This window comes from Hydractinia symbiolongicarpus, chromosome 4 (genome assembly GCF_029227915.1).
Source record: "Hydractinia symbiolongicarpus strain clone_291-10 chromosome 4, HSymV2.1, whole genome shotgun sequence".
Classification (NCBI taxonomy): Eukaryota; Metazoa; Cnidaria; class Hydrozoa; order Anthoathecata; family Hydractiniidae; genus Hydractinia; species Hydractinia symbiolongicarpus.
The window spans coordinates 23,610,765-23,627,737 of NC_079878.1; the positions used below are offsets into that span (position 1 = coordinate 23,610,765).

Sequence of the window (16,973 nt, forward strand, 5' to 3'; positions counted from 1 at the left end):
CCAAATCTAAAAGACACACCTCTAAGGCTATTAGCCAACCTCGTTCCCAGGGCATATGTCTAAGAGACAACAGGCGTTGGGACCAAGGTTAAGTTATAGCAACACATGGCAAGCAAATTTTAAAAAATGATTAGGTTTTTTTTTCAGGAGGATAAGACTCAAGAATTAATAGCGGTTGCTATCAGCTTAGAACAAAACGAAGCAGGAGGTTTTTTTGCCTCCCATAGATAAAGTATTTTCCTGGTTTTAACATTTATAGCAAAAGTTTCTACTTTAACGGGTATTTTTTTGTGAATGTGTTCAATGGATGAATATTCATCATAATGTAGGGAAATACTATTCTCGTCCCCAGTGCTCTTTAATTCAGTTCCAACTATACGTTTATAATTCATCATAAAATGCAACAATATTTACCTGCAAATCCTTGGTCAGATACACCAGACTAAAAAAAGGAATAATATAATAATAAACAGATCAAGAATACCTCTTTCTTGCTACCCCGTTGTTCCTTATACTCTCTCCTACCTGTATTTTTAATAATTGCAATTTTAAAGTTTTAACAAAACTTTTCATACACGTCCAACAATAACACGAACTTTCTACTTCTTCATCTTCTTCGTCAATTATATATGTTTTCTGTATTTTCGCATATTTGTACCCTCCAAAATTACCATCTTTCATTCTAGCTGTTGTAGTATTATCGTAAAGAAGCTTTTATGCTTCTCGTGTATTTTTTACTGCTCACGAGCGATAGCTTCAGTTCCTTTTTGAAAATCCCTCTTTCGTTGAGGTTGTTTTTAAATTTGAGTAAATCGAATTGGGTTACACATACTGAATCGAAATCAAGAAACTTAATACACGAAGCATAAATATGAATAAAAAGTATGTATAGCGTATTAAACTTTAATTTCTTACAAATTTTATAAGTTATTTCTTGAATTTTGTAATTTTTTAGAGATTAGAGCACACTGGAGGAGAACACATCGCTAATTGACATGTTCAGTACAGTTAATTAACCCTGATCACTTCTCTTTATTTTCATGTTCTTAACTTTATATCTCCTGCTTCAAAATAAGTTAAATTCAAAAGAATTATAAGTAGATTTACATTATAAGGGGTTAGAATTATAAGGGGTTAGAATTCTGATAAACAAAAACTTGCTTTGAAAAATTCGTTTCACAAAAATCTATCGCAGAAAATTTCCGTCTTAAAAATCCTGTTTTCATAACTTCTGCCATTCTTCCACCGCTATGTTAACGTTCGCTCAAATTTATTTTAGATTCAATCTGATTTTGACAAGTTATGAGAAAGTTAAGTTAAACTTATTGGAGTTATTACAAATCCATCCCTCAAAACACAGAATCACAGAATCACAGAATCCTGTCAATTGATTGATCAGGGTTTTGTTCAAGCTTTCAGCTATGTCGTTATCATTCTAGAGTTTCTAGTTTCTTTACATAAGTCCTTAAATTCGGTCCGTGAATGGCGGAATCCTTTATGTTAGTTGCTTTTAAGTGTGCGCATTTCACTCTTGGGTCCGTGTTGACAAAAGAAAAAATACATGGAAATACATAAGTTTCACTTGGCGCAAAATGACAAAAACTCATGTAAAGGGTCCTAATAAATACACTGTGGATCAAAGTGACACAAACTGCACATGTAAACGGCCTCCAGAGGATTTTGAAGAAGTTTGCTTATTTGATCCCAATACCTTCTTCGTTTCTCAGCAACAAAAATAATTATTTTTTCCTTATTAAAAGCGATAAACAATTATTCCTCTCCAAGTTCATATTTCAGGACATATGTTACCTGAGGAATAAAAATTTGAATAAAATTCAATTTTCAATACGATTGTTGAACAAAAGCTGGACGATCTTATTGGAAACACATGTTGCAAAACAAATATGTTATTGCGATAAATGTTTTTCATCTCTAAACTGTTTAAGCTTAGAGAAAACATTCTTTGATTATTCCCTTGTGTTTTTATTCCAAATAATCGACCTAATACCCTGTAAAGATAAATTCAACAAATTTCCCAGTTTGGATCTGATTTATCTCGAAATAAGACAATTTTCTGTTTTTATATCTCCATCGTTTGATCCAAACAAAAATACATTAAAAAGTACTAGCAGAGACATAAATCTTGTTCCCAGGGCTTCTTTTAAGTGGAGATTCCCTGACGACGAAAATGTTCATATTACTCAGTTCCATCAGCTCATCTATACAAACAAATTATTGCAAAAAAGGTAGATTTAGTTTGTAGTAAGCGAGACAAAGCAAAAGTTGTTTCGCCTAACCTCGTTGTTTTCTTTCTGATCTGAAGAGCTTGCGAAAATAAATATTGCGGGACCGTAGGCTCTGTTTTAAAACCTATAAGCGTTCGTAGATAAATTAAAATTCTGAAACGTAAATTTTACCTCCTGGCCACAAAATATGCAAAATGGAGTTATTATTCGTAAACATAAAATTAATGACAGTTTATTTTACGTTTAAAAAACATGAGATTAAGTCAGCATTTGCCTCTGTTGGACAGAAAATACAAACGTTTGCAAAAGCATTCATACGTTAAAGAAAAAAAAAACTCACGTCTGTCTCAACTTTATCAAATGTTTTCTTGTTTGTCTGCCCCATATTGTCTTCTTCACTACGCCAACAAACAATTCTTCTTCGTGCCTTGAAAATGGAGGCTTCGGTTTCTGTTTTTTTTTCGTGAATATCTGCTTAAATTATGCATAAAGTTATTATAATGTATACCAGCTTTTGTAGCAAAATATTAAAAAAAAAACTTATTAATACTTTATTAACAAAGATAAAGTATATATAATTTAATACCTTTTTGCAAGCAGCGTGCAACTAAGCAAACAGGAAACTGACTGAACGAGCAAATAACAAGTGAGCAAGAACGCAAGCGAACAAACAAGCAAATAGCAAGAAAGTGAAAAAGTAAACAAGCCAACGAACAAACGAAATTGTTATAGTTTATTATTAAAGACGATAAACGTCTAAAAAGTGTCACATTTTTTATGCTTAAAAAAAACTGTCCTTTGACACTCTTCTACTTAATAAAATGGTCATAATTAACAATTTATATCGATATTAGAACCTTTTGAGTAAAACTCCCAATTCGAAAAAACTTTCATGGCAAGGAAGCCTATACCCACCCTCGTCCCTAGGGATGTTTACTTTTGGACATATTGACAAGGCAAGAATCCCTGGAGACTATACGCAGATGTTTTCCTGCTTCGTAGTTTAACAACGTAAATGTTTAAGCATGGTCAAATCTTTTTTAAACGGCATTACTATTTCAAAACAAAGCTAATGAAAATTCTGCAATCTAATTGGTTGGCTATTCTGCTATCTTTGTGATTGTTTTGTTATCTAACAGCAAATAATAAACTGTTGGAATGATTACAGTTCTCAAGTGTTGTGCGGTATTGTTCATGAAGTCGCGCCTTGGTAGATAATCTTGCGTTGAACTGGTGAAATAAAAAGTTTAGTGTTTTAAAGGAACTACCAGCGGGGGAGATACGTCTCACACCTGGTATATTCCTTTACCGTTTCCTGAAAAACAATGTTTTAACCAAAAAACGCACATTAAAAACACGATTGTAATAATTTTTCGATTCAATTCCCTACCGTTTATAGTGGCTGCTTTCGATAAAGTTCTTCTTTTGGAAGCTTTTGAAGTTAAAACGACTTACCTTTGAAGCGTTTGCATATGTTTTTAACAACAATCAGAAATGGCTTCCATCTTTATGGGAATTAAGCATATTTAGCGCCGAAGTTTAAACTCTAGGAGCATTAAATGCTGTAGTGAGAACCGGCCTTTAACGCACACCATGCTCAAAAATAGCTGTATCTTAATCTAGAGTTGTTCCGCCTCGTTTCCAAGTTTGCATATTCTCTAACTTCGTCTTGCTGTTTTGATATAAAAAAGAGACAACAGCCGCTAGGAACGAGGTTGGACTTTTTTTCAATTAAGACCAAGTGTTAAATTAAGCCTTAGACCCTGTTTACACGTTTTTGAAAAGCGGATGTCGCTTGATTTCTTTCCAGACTGATTTCTCATTTTGACTTTGAAAAATATAAGTTAAAAAGTTAATTCAGTGCTCTTTGGATTTTGTTTTTAAAAAGTATGAATTTCATTAATAGGCATTATATGATCCTGTATAATGCTGCTTTTTTGCCTACCAGCGCGCACATGTGCAAAAATCCGAAAGCTTTTGTAATTATTAACCAACTTCGTCCCCAGGGTTGATCATAGACACATGATCGATATATTCTTTGTGTAATCCTAACCATGGAACAGGCTTATTGTATAAGTCTTCTAATAAACTTCACCTAAGAACCAAAATATTTTATAAACGCCCCCTGTAATTAACGTGTAATAGACGTTCCTCTTTAGGCGGGGCGTTTAATAAAGAAATTTTACCATAGTATTTCTGGGAGAAACAAATGACAAGTCTTAAAGTTGTTCTCGCTCAAGTTGTTCGAATGATAAATATTTCTTATTTTCCTAAAGTGAACGTGGATACTTTTCAATGTTTTTACTTCTCGATGGGAGCTCCAATGTTTTTTACTCGTCTTTTTTTCTTTCTCTATCTATTCGTCCAATACCAAAATAAATCAATTTCATATATATTATTTGGAGAACTTTTGTCAACTTAAAAAAATTGTATAAATGCAACACTAAAATTAAATACCTCCTTCATTTAAAAGCTCTCTCTCGCCCAAGTTGAATAAATTAATAAACGGCCGGGCGTTTTATGAGAGAATCTACGGTAACTTCTAAATAGAAAGAACGGCTTAATTGCGCCCAGAAAAAGACTATTTGTGATTTGTGTATGACTTTAGCTGAGGTTTCATTGCAAATCCAGGGAATATTTTATGAGCATAAGTCTTTAACCCTATTCGGTCCGGAGTTTTTGAACATACTATGACCGGGGGAATCCCCCCGGCCCCCTCAATAACTTTTCATAGGGTTGTTTAAATTGAATCAAACTTGGCACACTTATAGTACGTCATAAAAGGAACAAAATGGCAGCAATAAATTCTTGCTTGCGTCAGTACATTTTCTGTGACCACATCAGAAGCTTGAAATTTGTTAAAAATGCCACTATCTGCTTAAAATTTAATTACTTTTGTTTTAGAGCGAATTTTTGCATTCTGTTTGAAGTTTCTGAAATCTAAATAAAAGTTACTTAACATATTTCAGGTTTTTACATGGATCGCATAAAAAAGTGCCAAAAATTGTCCGAAAATCCGGTTTTTTCCAATTTTCGGGTAAAATCCGACAAAATCCGACAAAACCCGGACCGAATAGTGTTAATAAAAAAAAAACATTTTTATTTTGTGAACTAAACATGCAACGCACGCAAAATATGAAGAATGTAGTAGTTCTTAAACCTTTGAGCACATCGACTGTTACGTTTGTTTGTTTTTCTTTGGCGAATTTAAAAAGCAGTGGCTTCAAGAAAAATATTGACCATGCATTAAAAAGAGTCAAATTTGAGAATTGATTTGTTTATCTTCTATCTTTACTTTGAAAAAAACAGCGTTCGATAATTTTGGAACTCAAAATATATTTATTACAGACGTGATGCACAGAACATCATATACTCAACCTTGTTCCCGAGATCTCTTTTCGCTTTTTGCTGTCCTCGATATAAAGAAATACGATAGGTAGAAATGGAATTAAAGAGGGAAAAAGATGTTGCAAGCAGCAAAACCTTTAGAAGCAAAGAATATAATATAAAAGTAAATAATTGAGATTTTAGAAAAGCTGTTGTAAATAAAAAAATCTTGTTTTTTAAAATGAAAGTTATTCGAAAAGGCATTGATACAAGGGGAAGAGGTCAGATCTTTATTTAAAGAGACGGAGATGGGGTAGCGCTCATCAACTTGCGTTGGGTACTCTTAAATATTTAGGCTTCGCTCGATGATTTGATATGGTAAAAGAAGCTTTTCAGAGATTACCTGAAAAAAGCATAATAATTTTTTATGTATTTTTTCGCATTTTATTCCCAATAGCGATTTTAATTTATCGAAATATAGTCCGAAAGATTCTAAAATTTTGACGAAACACAGGGGTGGAAGCTTATAATCAAAAGCCGCTTATATCACGGTTGCTAGGTGACTTTTGTCTATCAAATACACTTATACTTAAGGTAACTCGATAGCGAACAATTAGTTGGTAGTCCGTGGAAAATTCTATAGGGTATCGTCTGTGGTACATATTTCCTGTATCGCTATTTCGTGTATTTTTGTTGTGTGCTACATCTTGGAGGCTATATGAAGTAAGGAAATATTCACGGACGGGGGTTATTATTATTGAAAGGTGAGATTCTTGGCACAAAAGACTTGTTAGATGGGAGAAGGTGGAGAACTTCAACTCAAATAGATCTTACATCACAGATCTTTTACTAGCCCTAAAGTCATGCAACCTCGTCCCAAGAGCTTCTGAGACAAGTCCTGGGACGAGGTTGAAAACCATGCGAAGTAAATGAAAATCACTTACATTTCTTTTACAAAAACCACTACTACGAGTGATAAACAAGCTTGTACACAGGGTTCATGTAACTTATTTTTGTGAGGGCCCTGGGAACGAGATGACTTGCAGATAGAGAAAAAAATCTGCAGTATCCCAACCTTGCTCCCAGAGCCTTTTTACTTTTTTTTATGCCGGGAAGGCGATATAGAAAAAGACAACAGGCGCTGCGAACGTGGTTGGCATTATTTATCATCTGTTTTTAAAAACATTCTTAATGAAACAGAAACTAAATTTCAAGTTAAAAAGGACTAAGCCTTTTTATTTCGCGCTAAAATCAGAATAACTTCCAACAACATAAGTAAATTCTTTTCCACAGTCACACATCAACACATGTTCTGGTTGATGTGTGGAAACAACACAACCAAATATTTTGGTCTCCATTTTCCAGTTCAAATAAACAAATAAAAGTCAACAAGACTTTTTTCGTATTAGTAATACGAAAAAAGTCTTGCCACTATTAATAAATTTACCACTATTAATAAATTTGTCTGTTGCTAACAATTTTTTTTGGAATCTCCTATTCTTTAGATACATAAAAAAAGCAAATCTGCTTAAGATCTTTATCGCTCCTGCAGATTACAGATCTGTAATCGTTGCGAGAAACACGGGCCGCGAAAGACACTCCCTTGTCTCGAACCTTGTCCCCTAAATGGACCGAATTGTGTAGCGGTAATTTTGTAGCGTTGTTTTTAAAAAGCACAACGACAAGGGGTATTTATTACATAACTACAAAAGTCGTGTTTATTGATATCTGCCGGGCGATACGCAAAAAGGTGATAGAGAGACAGAAACAGTGCAGCTGACTTAGACACACAAAGTTGTGATGTCCAGGATAAACATTTTCACCGGGCCCTGGCCATTATTATTATCTGAAAAGTTAATGAAAAGGATTTGTTTCGTTTTTAGCCAGTATGAATATAGATTTTTGATCAGGAAATAATATCATGCATCGCAAATGCTCCTTAGCCAAAACTACTTTTCTAGTTTGAAAATGAAACAGAAGTAACACTGAACTTAACATTAAAAACGCAGTTGTCTATGGCGCGCGGCAAGTCACTGATGACCTTTGCATTCTTTTTATTAATTTTAAAGAACTACGTTTTATTTTTGTATACAATAAAATAAAAAGGTGATCCAATAATAACTAGAGGCCCTTAGGCATTGTGGTCAGCGCGACTGAGAACTTTAAATGTGTGAGTGAGAATTGTTTATCCACGAAAGTAAAAAAGAAAATTTTCTTCCGCTTCAAGATAGTAAAATTTACCCACTTTCCTCTGAATAACGGTATTAGTTCAAATATTGTCTCACTTCTTATGCTTGGTTTCCACTGCGAGATAGCGTGAGATAATTGACATATTACTGGGCACGGAGAAAGGAAGTACTATATCTCGAAAGTTCAAATAAATAGGAATCTGACTTTTCAATTTGAATATTCCCGTTTAACAAGAATTTTAATGAACGTTTAAAGGTTTTATGCTAATATAACTTTATTTCAACTTTACTACAACTTTTTATAAAAATCGTTTGACGTTGTTTGCTTGGCGATGGGCAAGGTCTCCAAATTCTTCGTAAACTTTTTTTTATCGGAAATCCCAATTTATTTAGTTTTGCAACCATTGATGCATAAAAATAAATAAAAATGAAAACGTATTTTTGTTTTTCCATAAGATTTTATTTATCGATACACAAATGTTCGAATTAACGAGCATGATGTAGCCTTTGGGAGTAAAAATATTATTCGAATTAGCGAAATGTTCGAATTAGCAGAGTTCCAATTAAACAGCCTAAAATATAAGACTTTATTAAACAAAACTCAAGGGACTTGGCAATTTGTTCGAAATAACGGAAAGTTCGAATTAAGCGGCATTCGAATTAACGGATGTCTACTGTATATGCAATAAAACAACCGTTAAACGGCTGTGCCTAGCCGGCGACCAGCAAAAACTTCGTGGTAGCACATACATAGAAGCAACAACAGAGCGTCGTTCATTACAAGGCTGCGTTCATTTCAAAAACGAAGATAAATAAAAATAAAAAATGCAGCAAATATATAATCATCAGAAGTTTTGCAAATCATGATAGATACAGCTAGGTTATCATCTCTTATAATAATACGCTAAGTGTGTCTGTCTGTCACTTTTGCAAAGTGGATTACATTCTTCAAAATTTTCTTTAACAAATTCTATAAAACATCGCCTATAAAATTGTTCTGTAATTTACCAAACTTTACCGATAAAATAGTATTGACGTCAAGGGAAAGTTAATTAGGATTAGTGAAGCCATTACAATGCACTTAAAACTTTGAGGCCAAATAACTTGGAAACGAGGTGGTGACGTCAATGTTTTTTCACCGCGTGGGTAACTAGGGACCACCTAGGATCAATTTAGGTAATTTGCCCAAACCCGGATCCCCGAATCCGTTTCGGAATGGACGGGTTAATGACGTCATTAAAAAACCTTTCAACCCTAATATCTCTGCAACCGTTTGTCAAAAGTACATGATCCTATACATTTTCTTGCTCAGCGTTTCAAGATCTATACAATGAAGGCAACAGGCATACACATTTCTGAAAAAAAACATTTTGTGTTCTGACATGTCTCTGCTGACGTCATCAAAATTTTAATGACGGTTGTTTTTCTCTGTTATCCTGCCTAAGTGGATTTTTCCACGGGCCTTATCGACTAGTAGAAAGTCAATAAACTGAAGTCTTTTTGTAAGTTGTAACACTTCTCGCATTTATTCCATTACATCATAATCTTAAGCGGTGTTTATTACGAGGTCGACATCAATGCAAAATATAAAAATGCAAGAACACTTTACTAAAATACGCTTATTTGTTTTATCATTTGTAAAGTATCTTTTTTTCTAAGTTACAAAACTTAGAAAAACCTTTCTATATCGAAAATAATGGATTATTAAAACACAGTATTTAAATATCTACAGCATGGGATAATCTACAGAACATAACTTTATGAAGTCCCTTGTAGCTTCCTTTTCTCTGCGGCTTGTTTTTTTATCACTTCCAGTCGGCGTCGGTCGATAGTCTTTTTTGCAACGATTAACGTACAAAGCCCACATGCAGTTATAACGCCCCTAAATAAATGCAAATCAAAACAAAGTAAAATAACCGACTGACTGGTAGCCTTGTGGTAGAGCGTTCGCTTTTAATGCTGGAGGTCTTGGGTTCAAAACCCGGCCGAGTCATGCCAGAGATTTTAAAAGGGTAAATCTACCCTTTCTGCTTAGCGCTCAGCATGAGAATAAGATTGATATCGTAGGCGGTTATCTAGTTCTGCGATTGCTGTGCTTGCATGACTTTCGTAGCTCAAATGGGAGCTTTAAATGCACTAGGATCCCCTTCGCAGGACCCTCATTGATGAAGTACCAAAAGGAACTGAAGAGGTCATCCTTGGTAAATAATTTTAAATAACAAATATCAAAAACATTTTTAAAGCTGCATTACAAACTTTTGATAAGTACATAATACTGTACACTCACTATCAACATACTAAACAATGTTATTGCACCATTTAATGGTATTATGCGTCAGTCAAAGTTTTCTCAGTTGAACTTACTATGTGTTTTCCTAACAAGGTTGAAATCATTTCTAATTTCCTAAGAAAAGCTGTTACGGTCAATCCACAGAATATGAACACAAAGCTTTTCAATGCACAAATTAACTTTCGTTATAACTTTGATTTTCAGTGTTTTCCAAGTTTAGGCGGTAATTTTTTTATTGTTATAACATTGACCGTATTGGACCTATTTTCAATGAAATATACCAACTCTGGAAACGTTAAATAAGAAATACCTATTCCGGTAAGGTGTTCCCCCGCACACTTCGCTTTTTCAAATTTGGAAGACTGGTGCAGACATTAAATTTGGTAAAAACATTAAGCATGCAAGAATCATTCCCATTATGGTTGGTATGTAAAATATGCACATCTATCTATCTATCTAAAGCATGGCCCGCTACCACGAGGAATTATTGATTAGTCCATACCCGGACGTGGCTGAAACTTTTGATGACGGTAGTGATCAACCGACGATCTGGCAATTTAGGTAGTATCTACAACTTACAAGCAATATCACCATTGTTATTTGATTATTAACAAAAAACCAAACATATAATAACCACAAAGTCCAATGTTCAAAAAACAGAAACATGTAAAGGATTACCACAAGAATAGCGCCTTTCTAATTTTTTTATACTACATGCCCAATATATAATATCCCTATACTTCTGTCTGTCACGCAAAATAGGCAAACTTGTGGATTACAGGCCACAGACTAGTTATTAGTTATATATATATTGTTTCCTAAAGTAAGAAGTTTGAAAAAATTTTTCATAACATAATGCACTTACCATCCAATGAGGACATTACCAATTCGATTTCCAGCCATGTGTTTATTCAATTACTTCCCGCATGATGATATTTCTATACACATATATAATTTAAAAAGTCTTTTAGCATATACGTAATAGGAGAAAAATTATAAAAAAATAGTATGATAAAAGCACACCCAATCAGAACTCTGATTACAACAGGCAACTGTGCAGTATTAGATACGTTAACACAAGGTTTTACAGAATAGCTACAGTTGTGCCACAATATTTCTTGCAGAAGGGGGGGGGGGCATTTTGTTTGCATATTATGCTATGTCGTATTCTCAAAGTCAGTTAGAAACAAAGTTAAAATCATTCAAGAAAGTTATATTGTTAAAACCAAACAAATTGAGTCAAACTGTATTTGTCAAAGGAAAAAAGCTTTAGGATTTTAAGTAATAATTGGTAATCATAATCTATAAAATCTGTGTAATCATTTACTGCTTGCATTTTTAAGATTAAAAACAGCTAAGATGAGTTGTGAATGTCCACAAAGTTTATATATATGCGTTCGAATCCTGACAGGTACGAAAAGAAGGATCACACATAATATATATTGACAAACTTGGCTATTACTGCTAATTTATAGTTTTTTAGGAATCAACGATTGAAAAAAATTTTTTTTAATTGTTATCTTCTATGTTTCTATGTCAGTCTTTATATTTAAAATTCATAAATTGTTGCAGTCTGTATATTTTTGCCTGTTCATATGCGTGCACATGTCTATTATTGATGTTGATGAATGATCAAAACATTATTTCATGCTTCAGCTCATCTAAAGCTACCTATATCAAAGACGAGGTTTATTTCACTTTAACGATGATTCTAAGGCAATCTGCCTATAGCTACACTGCACTGCTACTGGTTTTGGTTAGCTAAAAATATAACTTACAAATACATGCTAGTTAATGCTGCCATCATAAGATATAGCTGGCTAGCTACCCAGGAGACCAAGCATTTTTTACCACAGAGAAATTAGATTATATATACTTCTAGCACTGTTATTTTAAGGAAACAAGAACGAAAGTTAACAGGGCAATAGCCACAACCATACACAATGGTCAGCGTTCTTTCCTAGAAGAGAGAAAAGACATGGTCCGAAACCTGGTATACTGATGGCAACATTAATGGCGTATGGGAAACCAATATATGCCTGAAGCTATATATTGTCTGAGTGAGGCTTTTAGATAAATTTAATACAGAATTATCATGACACAATAATGCCATCACTCCTTTTACTTTAAAAAGACGTTTGGAATTGTGATCATCAAAGTTTTTAGATCAACTGGATCGTGACGATACACACCCTGCGCATTCGACGACATAATACTCGCAGGCAGAGACATTTTTTATACGATTTGAAAGTATAGATAGGGATATTGTGAAAAAACCTGCTTTTAAAACTTAGTGGAGAACCCAGCCCGTCTCATATGTATGCAAACAGTTGGGAAAGAATAATAATATCCAATGGTTTTGTGTTTATTGATTGGTCTGAAAAAATCAATTACTTCTTTTGTTAAAAAAATATGCACAGATTAGGTTGATCACGTGTCCGTTCAGACTTTTCCTGTAATGCGGGTTACCAATAATTTTTGAGAGGGTTATGAATGTTTAAAAATATTGATTATACAACAGCACCAAGTATACGTCAGTGATGGAAAAAAAGTCAAGTCAAAACAGTAAAAAGAACAATTGAAAAGCGACAAATTGAACACAAAAATATTTTTGGCTTTAATTGATTTAAACCAAGAAAGAGGTGTTTTTCCTTCTACATTACCAACGAGATTTCTGGGATGTGTTGTGCATACGACATGACTGGCTTTTAAAGGAATTCATGAAAGGTGTATGTGGTGTTGAATTTACTACAAATCCTGTATTTAACAACAAGCAATGTGGATACGATTAGGTCCGTAATATTATCGCGCAATTTTTCAAAGAGGTATCACATGATGTTTCATGTAAAAATACTGCAGAAACTCAGTATCGTGAAAAGTCAAAAAAATGTTCTGCGAGTTTAACAGATGGCGTAAGACTACAAGTATCCACAAAATATATCATTGCGACAAGGCGGCAAATTTCGAAGTTCGTCCCCACAATAAATTATGTAGTGCACGCAATTTCAACTTGTCAATGTTTACAACGGAACAACTTTTAAAATGTGCAAATTTAAAAGCACCCCACCGTCTGTGGAAAATTCGAAAGTTGAGGCTTTTTTTCAACTTTATTAAATGGCCATTGTTTTAATAGCCAGAAGACCCAGCGTAATTTTTCTTACCACCGGGAAATCAGGGAAACTCATTTATCAACGCGAAGAAGAAAGCTTAGTTAACTAGGCTATTGTTTTAACATCTTCGTGAGGTGTTGTAGATGGTAAGAGCAGTTGGTTTTTGACCTCCTATCAGACGGAAAATAGGAGACGCAAGTATCACCTATTTTTATCACGCTTGGCATTTTTGATTTTAGAGAGAAAGCACCAGAAATACTCGATCGTTTGTTAGGAAAATTGATATTTTTTGCTCTGATGAGGTCGGTAATTGTGCTCATTCAGCCTCTAATCATAACGTTTCGGGTGCACTTTAATGTAGTTTTGTCACCCCATTTGGTGCCACCTACTGACCGCTAACCGCATTGTGCGTCACGCAAGGAAGTTAGAGGAATGCTATACGTATCTTTCGTGGTAATGCTACAAAGTTACAGTCGCAGGGGAGAAATGGCCAGCCGTTACGATGGACTCTCTAAGGACGTTAAACTTTACATTACTTACTTATTACTAGGACTGATATTGGGAATGCTACTGAGACGCCGATACCAGAGAGACTTGCTGTTCGCTACAACGCTGACAATTTAATTTTTGTTTGTATTGTATTGTATTGTGATCTTTTCATTGTTTTGTATCTTTCCACGTACAATGTTTTCCGTTTAAAATATGTGGTTTTGTAAAAAACATTAATATTCCAATTAATAAAATATATACCGTCCAGCGTCCCTTCTGTTCGCGACCCAACCTTGCAAAGTGATCGACGATAATGTAAAAAAGCAATATTCATCCCTTGTGTATTTGTCTCGTGTTTTTAGTGAATTATCGTTTCGCTCCGCCGTATATCAACTAATCACTAATTTATTTTCATGCATGTTAGCCATTCAATTAGTTTTTATCTCTCTACGGTTGTATGTTGCATTTTTTCTGTATCTTGTCAAACTAGTTTTTCTATCATTTTTTCTATAAAAGGCGTATGTTTTTTTCTCGTTTTTCGTTTAGTCACTATGAAGCAGTCGAATCAATCAAGTTTCAATTTTCTCACTGGCTCACTATACTATTCCATCAAGCGCACACTCTTGGTCAGCTGTTTAAACATTACAGGATCATTATCAAAACTGTGTTGTGAACAGAGTCTACAAACCTCATTTCCAGAGGGCCCAGGTTGACAAGACAAAAATGAAAGACAAGACGTGCGAGATCATTAGCCACACAAGATTGTGCAAACATTTTTGCTTTGAAAGCTGTATTTTTACGTTGTGTACTTTCAGTTCATTTTTTGTTTTCACTTTTCAGCTATAGTGTTATTATTCCTTTTAAAAATTGTTTTTCTAATGTATGTCATACGCATCAAACTATTTCTTCATAAGTAATACACGATATCAAGCAACTTTGAAACTAGGATGTACACACTACGGACAAAACACATACATTTTCCAAATAAAGTTTTTGAGTGGACTACGCAAAAAACTCTGGGAAGAGATTTTAAAGGTAGCTTTTGTAACATATTTTTTAAGCTGCTTTCACTAAGCATTGGAAGCAAAGGAAACAAAAGTGAACTAATGCTGGGCGCCTATAAATTTTTCCTAACTTTGTACCATTTAGGGCCACAGTAATTTTCAATTTAGCTTTTTTTTTCTGACAAATAAAACGGAACAAAAGACGTAACAACATGAAGTTTAGTTCTCAATATAAAAAAAGTGAATTTTTCAAATAAGCTCCCTTTTATCAAGCGGGCGCTTATTCGAGAGGGGCGCTTAATAAGTGCTGGGCCCTCATGCTTACGCAGAAGATTTGGAAAATAAAATCTGGATCAATCATCATACGTAAGTACTCGATTAATCCTTCAATTTTTTTCCCAATCTTCTGCGCAAGCAGAGTATGAGACTTCAAAGCATAAACGCGGCCAGCGAGTGTGGTGAAAACAAAACAAAAGATTGAGAAGGATAAGATAAAGAAAATTTGAATAACTGAGCAAACGTCTTTTAACAATATAATGTTACAATCAGTATGTAAATGTTAAAAAAAACGCAAACTAAGATTCATGACTTGTCGCTTCCATAACTGAGTCCAAGAGCGAGGCACCAAGATCATGAAGACTTGTCACACTACCAATAACATCTCTACAATAATAACGATAAAAGGTAGAATCCCTACTCCAAGTGCCATACTTTAAAATGGCATCTAGAGGTACCATCATCTCCAAACAGCAACAAGTCTTCTTCAGACACATCCTTTGCCAATCCTTTTAGGTGAGGCATTGCACCGATTAATCCTACTCTTGGATACTGATTTAGCTGCTGGTAGTTGTTACCGATTAGACAAAGGGCATCTTTAGCCAAATTTAATAAAATGGATGGTTCTATTACAATAAGGTTTCCTTGCTTGGGTCCTTAATAATTTGGTCTGCCAATTGTAAGATATGCACTTGGCTTTTCGAAACAGTGGTTTGCAGTTTCTGCAATACCAGATCATTTGATCCTTTGCTGTCTGCCTTGGCCCATAGAGGTTTATTGCAGCTCTTTGCAGACAAAAGACGGCACTTCGTGGGAATTTGGACGCTTTCTAGTCTGCCTTTCAATTTTTCATTGGTAAGTTTCTTCGACCACCTGAGTTTAGCCATGGATGCTAAAGGTGGAGCTACTTCTGTGCCAAAGGAGTCTTCATCGTTATACTCTTTGATGAGGTCAGACCAGACATCTTGGTCTGGGTTTTTTAACTGGTTTTCTTCTTGCCCCAGCATTTCATTCATTAAACCATCATACAATTGGTTGGATGCTGATGTACTTATGGCATCACCATCTTTTTTACTAGGCCTCTTAGTAGAAGAGCTAGATTCTACATGACTGAGGTAAGTTTCTGCTGATGAAGACCTGGATCTTTTTCTTCCTCTAGATTGATCTACAGATATGGAAGCATTTGCTTCATTTTGTTTATCTGCACCATAACTTAGACCAGGAGAATTGTCTCCACTGCGGTCCACATGGAAGTTATTATCACATCGGCTTGGAGGCTGTTTAATGAAGTAGAAGATTTTTCTCCTAGGGCTGTGACTGCTTCCAGCTAATGTTGTTGCATGGGTGGAAGGAACTTAGTTTAAAAATCCATTGGAGTTTCTAACACTATGGGTTCACCACCTTCTTTTGGAGCTGAGGTGTCTGCCATTTTGATTGCAGCTCACCATAAGTTTTAGATCTATAGCAATAAGTAAATAAATAAAATTATATAAAAGAAGGAATAAATATAATCTACTACTTATGGAAAAATAATAAAATATAGCTAGCTATAGAAAAAGAATTAAAAACGGATTAGCATAGCTGAAGTTTACCAATCGCAAACACCAACAAATCGCACACGTCCGTCACCTTCAGTAAGATTTGGGAAATGAACTGCTGAGGATTTTGGGTTATCGAGCTTCGCTCTCATACTCTGCTTGCGCAGAAGATTGGGAAATAAAATCTTTTTTTTCCCTTTCTCTCCTTCTGTTGTTATAATGGGTAGCCTATCCTCCTTTCTTTTGATTTTTTCTGTTCACTTAATGCATGCTTGACATGGTAAGTGAATTCCGCTAGCTATTTAAGATTTGTGCGAACTAGCTAGTTAGCTAGCTGCTATATGATAGTTATTTTCACGGAATGAAGAGAGCATTCCCTACAATTCGGTTTGACGTCATAACAACTAGACACACTTTGGAGTTTTAAGAACAATGTTAGGAAGTTTAAGCACAGATAATTTTTTGAAGCAAAATGTAGATAGATAGTTAGCTAGCAAGCTAGCT

General features: G+C 34.6%; 1 long non-coding RNA gene across 2 annotated transcripts; it reads right to left on the reverse strand.

Annotated features, from left to right (window-relative positions):
* Nucleotides 1–9,366: 9,366 nt before the first annotated feature.
* Nucleotides 9,367–13,937, reverse strand: LOC130641926 (uncharacterized). 2 transcript variants are annotated; one of them, XR_008982520.1, is made up of 3 exons: nt 13,913–13,937; nt 10,918–10,990; nt 9,367–9,644 (listed from the first exon to the last, which is right to left on the reverse strand). It is a non-coding gene; the product is annotated as an uncharacterized LOC130641926 (long non-coding RNA). The 2 variants fall into 2 exon arrangements; XR_008982519.1 differs by lacking the exon at nt 13,913–13,937 and adding an exon at nt 11,831–12,027.
* Nucleotides 13,938–16,973: the final 3,036 nt, after the last annotated feature.